The sequence below is a fragment of the Belonocnema kinseyi genome, chromosome 4 (assembly GCF_010883055.1).
Source record: "Belonocnema kinseyi isolate 2016_QV_RU_SX_M_011 chromosome 4, B_treatae_v1, whole genome shotgun sequence".
NCBI lineage: Eukaryota > Metazoa > Arthropoda > Insecta > Hymenoptera > Cynipidae > Belonocnema > Belonocnema kinseyi.
This window is the reverse complement of record NC_046660.1, coordinates 42,293,966-42,301,934: the sequence shown is the minus strand read 5'-3', so window position 1 is coordinate 42,301,934 and position 7,969 is coordinate 42,293,966.

The following is a 7,969-nucleotide window of genomic DNA, read 5'->3' as shown; positions in this document are numbered from 1 at the left end:
CCCATCGCGCGCAGAGCTTCTTCATGCCCAAAACTGAATGCACGATATTGCCCACACGTTCCAATAATATGCCTACAGCATTAGCTACCTCTCTCAATTTCATTTTGGGATCATTCAACATCATATCATGGATTTTTTCGACATTTTCTGATGTAGTGAACTCTTTTGGGCGCCCAGATCGTTCAGCATCAACTGTGCTTGTACGGCCACAACGAAACTCGGTAAACCATTTATGAATCGTTCCAATCGACGGTGCAGAGTCCGGGTAATACTTATCCAGCTTGGACTTGGTCTCGGATATCGTTTTCTTACGAAGATAGTAGTGTTTGATCAAAACTCGAAACTCAGATTTTTCCATATTAAAAAAAACTCGGAGGTTAGTCGCTTCTCAGTGCTGTAACTTGTAAATGCGTAAACATAAATGGCTAAAGTTTTGACAGGCGTCATTTGAAGGATCAAGCTCGACGAAAATGGTTCACATTAGTGAATACTAATGCCATCTCTTAGAATTTTCAGGTACTTATCAGACTGCCTAGTATAACAACTATGACATTTCTCGTTTAAAATTATTTTTTGTGTTTTCCAATTCAGCTACAAATTCAAAGATAGAACTACTTTGTTAAAAATAAGTTTTCCGTTGAATGTATCATTATTTTCGATAAAAAAAACTTTTTTAATTGAGAAACATTCTTTTTTAGTTGAAAATTCGACTTTTTCGGTAGAAAATTCATTTTGTTGGTTGAGGATTCTTCGTTTTAGTTTAAAATTTATTTTTCCGGTGAAAAGATTATCTATTTTGTTGAAAATATATACATATTTTTTAATGTAAATTAATTTTTTAATGAAAAATGTAGGTATTTAATTTTTGGTGCAAATTTTATCTACTTCTGGTTAAAAAATCAACTATTTGCTTAAAAATTCATCTGCTTATGGTAGGCAGTGAAAATTCTTGGTTAATGATTTGTTATGGGTTGAAAGTGCATTTCTTTAGTTGAAAATTCGATTTTTCTGGTTGAAAGTACACTTCATAGGTCCATTTTTTTGCTTTGATCAAAGTTTTGTTTTTAATCAACTCTTTGGTTAAAAATTTATCTTTTTCTGGTAGAAAATTAATCCTCTTGGTTAATAATTAGTTTATCGTTGAAAATGCATTTCGTTGGTTGAAGATTGAACTCTTTGGTTGACAATTTTTCTTTCTTGGATGAACATTCCGTTGTTTGGTGAAAAATTAGTCTTTTTAGCTAAAAATTAAATTTTTTCGATTGATAAGTTCGTCTGCTTTTTTTTAGTTTTAGAGTTTAAAACTTTTCTTGAAAATTAACTTTTGTGAAAAATTCATATTTTAGAGTTGAGATCTCAACTGTTTTATCAAAAATTGTTCCTATGGAAATAAAAATTTATACCTTTCTTATCAACTCAAAAATTTTGTGGGTTAAATAAATTGAAAAGTTAACTATTTAGTAAAAAATGTATCTGTTTTGTTAGAAATGCATGTTCCTTTTTATACCTAAAAGAAAAATTCATTATGATCAGAGAAAATTGAAAATTGGCCCCGAAAAATTCAGAAAAGATCAGAATATTTCGGAATTAGGGTTTTATAGCACTACTAAAATTGTTCTTACCTTGATAAAGGTACTATATGAGTACCGAAACGTTTGTAAATATTATTTATAAATCTCTTTTTATTGCGGTTTGATAATAATAAAAATAAAAGTGGGACGATGGTCGTGGGGCCTAAAGCGTAGGCTTTGGACCCAGTCCTTCGGCTTGCGGGTTCGATTCCCGCCTCGCACTCTGGAAGAGTCTCTGTGGCCCATGCGGTGAACACTAGCCTAGCAAGGGAGTTGTTACTCTTCGGAGAGTCGTGGGACTGGTACCTCTAGAGAAAAAGGTTTTTCTCTAAGTACTTAAGGCTGTTGCTCTTGGTGGTTCGGAACCCACCTTAAACTGTAGGGTCCCCCTTCCACCACCAAGTAAGTGTGTGGAGGGTGTGTCAAGGAATAGAGAAGGTGTAAGAAAAATGTAAACCCTTAGGGGACACATTAGAAGCTTCCACTCAAGTAATAATAAAAATAAAAAATACAAAAAAAAAAACAATTAAAAAAGAGAAGGAAGGGGATTTGATTGGTTGCCTTCTCATTTTTCTTTCCTTTTTTTATTTTTGTCCAGATTTTTTAAAATGATTTGTTTAAAAAGAGGATCTTTTTAAATTACAATACGAGCATTTTATGGTGGCTGTTCAAATTTGGTCGTTGGATTCTTGGTTTTATTTTCAGGAATTCTATATATTAATCCTGCTTCATTGATATTTAAGCGATTAAAATTGCTAAATTAAAAATCCTTTTTCTGAATTTTCATTTCTTCTGGATTCTTGACGTTCACGTTAGTGGATGCTATTTATTTCAATTATAGTCACCGTTTTCCAGTAAAGATCGTCTAGCGCGGAATTGAAAGGATAATTAATGTTGAGGTGAACGGACGGATTTAATTGGTGTATATTGCAGACTAATGCCATACAGCTTTTCTCTGCTTCATGAAAAGGAAAAAGAATATACCATCTACCTCACAAAGTGAAGTTGCGCGGGCAGAAAATGTCTACCCTGACCCTAATGCACGATTTGCGTGATTCTTCTTTGCAAATCTATGCTTATTTCAGAAAATTTCCCTTTTCTCTCATTTTCTCGCGCAAATGAGAACTGAATTAAGAGAAACCGATAAGAAAATCGAACTATTTTTGGCCGAAAATGTTATTATTATATTTTTGGTTCTGAATTTAGGTCCTTTGGTAAAAGTTTTGCTATGAATGAAAATTCAACTTTTTTGTTAAAAAGTTATTTTTTATAAAAATTTTAATTTAATTTAATTTGGATAGGAAACTTGTCTTTTCTAAAATTGAAAATTCATCCTGTTTTGATGAAAAAACATCTTTGCTTGTTGAAAAATGCATGTATTTGGTTAAAAATGTATCTGTAATTGTAGAAAACAAATTTTGTTTGAAAGTTAAACTATTTTGTAGAAAAATCGTAATTTTTTGTTTAAGTCAACTATTTTTTATTTAAAAATTAAATTTTTTTTGGTTGAAATATCAATTATTATATTTTTCGTTAAGAATTCTTATTTTTTGGTTAAAAATTCAACTATTGTATTGAAACTTTGTCTTTCTAATTTAAGAATTCCTTTAAAACCCTTTTATGCTTTGAAGTTATACTTTTAAATTAATAATTAATCTCATTGTTTAAAAATCTACTTTTTTGTTAAAAATTCATCTTTTCGGGTTTCGAAGTCTACAATTTGCTAAAACATTGTATTTTTGTGCTTGAAAACTCAACCCTTTCCTGAAAATTCATCATTTTGTTGAAAATTAATTTACTATGCAGAACAATAATAATTTTTTGTTCATGTTAACTGTTTTATTTAAACATTAAAATCTTCTATGGTTGAAATATAGAAAATATTTTATTTTATGTATTATTTATTTACATCAATATTTTCGGTTGAGAATTCATTTTATGCTGTTGTTGAAATTCAACTATTTGATAGAAAATTCGTCTGTTTTAGAAGTTTATCTTATTTGGTAGTAATTTAATCTTTTTCGGTTAAAAATACAACTATTTGTTGAAAATTTATCTCTTTTTCTTAAAAGTTTATCTATTTGGTTGAACATTTATATTTCTCGGTTAAAAATAAACTTCTTTTTAAAAAAATTATGTTTTCGAGTTGCAAAGTCTACGGTTTTCTAAAAGATATCTCATTTTTGCTTCAAAACTCAACTCCTTTCGCTGAGAATTTGTTTTATTTGGTTGAAAATTCAACTACTTCATTCAAACTTAATATACAATTATTGACTTGAAAAGCAGATTTTTTGGTTAAAAATTGAACTCTTTCGGCAGAATTTCCATCCTTTTTTTGTTAATGGTGAAAATGTTTGACTAAAAATTAATTTCTGTTATTGAACCATCAATTATTATATTTTTCGTGAAGATTTAATATTTTTCGGTAGAAGATTCTCACCTTTTCGGTTGCAAACCTAACTATTTCGTTAAAAAAGTCCTTTTTTTGTTGAAAATTAATTTTTAAATTAAAAAATGAATTATGTAGCAGAAAATTCATGTATTTTGTTAAAAATTTCTTTTTTGGTTTAATTAAATAGTTTTTGAGAATTTATATTTTTTTGATTAAAACTTCGTCTCTTCTTTGTTCCAAGTCATCTGTCTTTGTTTAAAATGAACTTTTTCGTTAATAATTTAAATTTTCTGGTTAACAATTTGAATTACTTCTAATAAATTTGCCCGTTTATATTACAATTTCAATTATCTTGAGTTGAAATTCAACTGTTTTTGGTTGAAGTTTTAACTTTTGCGTTTGAAAATTGGACCAGTCAGTTAAAAATTCATCTTTGTAGGTTGAAAGTTCCACAATGCTTAAAAATTCAAATATTTTGTTAAAAATTCGCCTCTTTTACCTGAAAAGTCAAGTATTAGGCATTTTTTAAAACTTTAATTCGATTTTAAATTGCCCTTTTGAATGAAAATAAATCTTTTTGGAATTCAATGTCAAAGATTTTGCGAAACATTGGACTTATAAGTCTGATCTGATGTTAATTGTTTTTTGTCTACTGGTCCAAATTCATTATTTTTACATTCTCATTCCTGAGAATGTAATGTAATCGTCCAAAATTTCAATCTCTGTTTTTTAACGGATCTTTACGTTTCGGCACTCACAGAATCCGAAAACCATAAAATTTCATCGGTGTCTGTCTTTATGTATGTCTGTAGGTCTGCGTGTCTGTATGTATGGTTACCTGAATGTCGTAGCCACGCTAACTTTGGAAGGATTTGTCCAATCGAGTCCGCATTGGATACATTTCTGAAGGTCCCCAAAATAAAGGCTAAGTTCGTGAATCAGATATTTCGAACAAAAATTAAAAAATTGAGAGCATTTTCAATATTTCACTTTTTTTTTTTGAAATTTTATAACTTGTTGTCAAATTGTTGTCAAAATAGAGCGCGAAGCGCGATTATGGCAATGAGAATGTAATCGTCAAGGCCGTAGGTGCTTTGAGAATCTTCTTTAATGTCAAATTAAAAAAAAAGTTTCAGATTTACTTTATGATTATACAGGGGTATTTTCATATTTCGCGCCTTGAAAGTTGCATTTGGATCGACCATTCGGTCAAGTACGTGCATGTTCGAATCAACTTTATTATGGAATGCCTGCTGAGTGACAAATACTAGAAAATAGTAACAATATTCTGCGCTTCCAGTGGGCGAAGAGTGAATTGTGTTTACCGCTTATTTACGGCATAAAAACAGGTATGCTATGAATAGACAGGATATGTTTTAAATAAAGTGAATGAAATATTACATGCGTAAACGTTAAATTGACATTACCCACATTTACTTACAGTGATTAGGGCAAACAGGTGAATCTGAACATAACCTCAAAATAATGACAGATCGGCCCGGCATGTTTATTATACTTTCGATTGATTATTCTTTACCAAAGAAATGTTTGGTGTTTTTGTATGTTTATCACTGACAGTGTCGGCAGCGACAATTTAAATAATAATTACTTATTGTCAATTGTACAATCATTACTTATTAATCATTTTAATAAGTTAAACATTATTTCTGAATTAAAAATTTGATTACCATTGTTTTTTTTCACAGATCGATCCTAGAAGAAATACACATCAGGAAATGCAGATAGAAAAAAATATCTCGAAGCCATCTAACTTGCCCGAATTTTAATTGATACAATTTTTAGGGATTTTTTTCATTTTAGAAAATGTTTTCTCATGACCTCTTCTCAAAATTCGTTTTGATCAACCAATAAAATAAATTAAACAGTGGTTGGTGATAGGATGTACCAGTAATAAATCTAGAAGAGAAATTTTAGGCCGATATTTACATTTCAATTTTTTTTTAATTATACTATTTTTGAACTTGCGATATCTGGATCTGATTTCCAAATTGAGATTTGATCAGCTCCTAAAATCAATTTTAAGTAATTTTGATAGTATCGGTGTATCAACAAAAATCTCGAAGGAATTTAAAAAGCCCAAATTTTAATTAATAAAGTCATTAGGGAGTTTTTTATTGTAGAAAATACATTCTCTGGACGTCATCTCAAAATTTCATTTGATCAATCGTTAATTAATATAGGACAACCTCCAGTGGAAAAGATAACATCTGAAATAAAATCTCCAGAATTGGTGTCTTCACTTCTAATAGCATAATTTAATCTTGAACGAGGCCTAAAAAAAAAAAACATTTCGAGTAGCTTTGAATTACACTCAAACATTCTTATTTTCTGATAAGATACGAATAATGTATGAATTTAATTTTCAGACCTAATAAATAGATAATTATAGAATAATATCTAATAAAATTGGAATAAAAATTCCGAACTAAATTTCGCTTCTACATTTATTTTCGAAGCACTACTATCCTGAGCGATTTTTTAGTTTATTTCAGTAGTTGATCAAACGAAATTCTGACATGAGGCCAAGAGAAAACATTTTCTAAAATAAAAAGTTCCTAAAACTTTACTTATTTAAATTTGTGCGTGTTAAATTGCTTAGACATTTTTTTGGATTCACCGATACGATCAAAATGACTTTAAATTGATTTTAGCGGCTGATCAAATGCCAGTTTGAAAATCAGGTCCAGATATAACAAGTTCGAAAATAGAATAATTTAAAAAAAATTGGAAAATAAATATCGGCCTAAAATTTCTCTTCTAGATTTATTACTGGCACAATCCCATCACCAACAAGTGTTTAATTTATTTTATTGGTTGATCAAACCAAATTTGAGATGAGATTCAGAGAAAACATTTTCTAAAAAAAAAATCCCTAAAAATTGTATCAATTAAACTCCGGGCAAGTTAGATTGCTTCGAGATATTTTTTTGATACGCCTATTCCATCAAAATGACTCATATTATTAATTTTAGGCTGATCAATCCGCAGGCTTGGGATAAGGTCCGGAGATAAAGATTTTTCAACAATGTTGATTAAAATGCACCAATTCTGTCTGCATTTCCTGATGTGTATTTCTTCTAGGATCGATCTATGAAAAAAAACAATGGTAATCAAATTTTAAATTCAGAAATAATGTTTAAATGATTAAAATGATTAATAAGTAATGCTTGTACAATTGACAGTAAGTAATTATTATTTAAATTATCGCTGCCGACACTGTCAGTGATAAACATACAAAAACACCAAACATTTCTTTGGTAAAGAATAATCAATCGAAAGTATAATAAACATGCCGGGCCGATCTGTCATTATTTCGAGGTTATCTTCAGATTCACCTGTTTGCCCTAATAACTGTAAGTAAATGTAGGTAATGTCAATTTAAAGTTTACGCATGTAATATTTCGTTCACTTTATTTAAAACATATCCTGTCCATTCATAACATACCTGTTTTTATGGCGCAAATAAGCGTTAAACACAATTCACTCTTCGTCCATTGGGATCGCAGAATATTATTACTATTTTATAGTATTTGTCTCAGCAGACATTCCATAATGTTATTGGCACACAAAATAATTGACGTTTACTTCTCAGTACACAAGTTTCACTTCATTATTAATGAAACACTTTTATTATTTGTAATTACTACATAACGTAACTTATATTTTTTTGACACTTGTATCCATTTGAAGTTTCGAACGCAACCATGGAAACTATGATAAACTTGATGCGAAGATGCACGGACTTGACCGAATGGTTGATCCGAATGCAACTTTCAAGGCGCGAAATATGAAAATACCCCTGTATAATGGCTTCTCCCCTGCTATTGTGCAATTCGGGTAGCATTCGATTTGCCATGTATGTAAGCCCCAGCGTGTCCACCCTGTATATATACAGGGCGGACACGCTGGGGCTTACATATATGGCTAACTTGATGCTACCAGATTTGCACAAGAGCAGGGAAGAAGCCATTGTACAGGGGTATTT